The sequence below is a fragment of the Theropithecus gelada genome, chromosome 1 (assembly GCF_003255815.1).
Source record: "Theropithecus gelada isolate Dixy chromosome 1, Tgel_1.0, whole genome shotgun sequence".
Classification (NCBI taxonomy): Eukaryota; Metazoa; Chordata; class Mammalia; order Primates; family Cercopithecidae; genus Theropithecus; species Theropithecus gelada.
Genome location: NC_037668.1, coordinates 60,927,837 through 60,928,408, shown reverse-complemented (window position 1 = coordinate 60,928,408; position 572 = coordinate 60,927,837).

The window sequence follows — 572 nt, the reverse complement described above, 5'->3', positions numbered from 1 at the left end:
GTTCCCGATGATGACCTCCATGGTAGTCACTTCTCTCTCCCTCACAGTGCTTCCACAGGGCCAGACTTGATAAACTTTTGGGGAATTAATTACTAAATTTCCTTCCTAGGCAGTCAAAACATTGACCCCCATGGGAAAAAAAATATATGACAAGGACATCTTGGACTCCCCCTCCAATCCCTAGAATCACTTCCACAAATCAGGCACTCATGATGGACCCCCATAGATGGGTGGGGTGCCCCTCAGGGAGCAGTGGAAGTGAGACTTACTGGTAGACCTAATACATCCAAAAAGGCTCCAGAACTAGGTAATGCTGGGTCAATTTATATCACTGCCACTATACTGGAGCATGATCCTTAGCAAAGAGCCTCTCTTGGTTTGCTGCCCACTTCTTAGGGAGTTGTGAGGCAATCAACATAAAGCACTCAGTTCAGCACCTGGAGTGAGGTCAGCCCACAGGGAGGCCACTTCCTTCCTTCTCCAAGTCTGGGGGGGCGGGGGGGGGGAGAGGAGCAATGGAAAGGTGCCCCCCAGCCCTGCCCTCGCACAGAGCACGCCAAACACCACTGCCA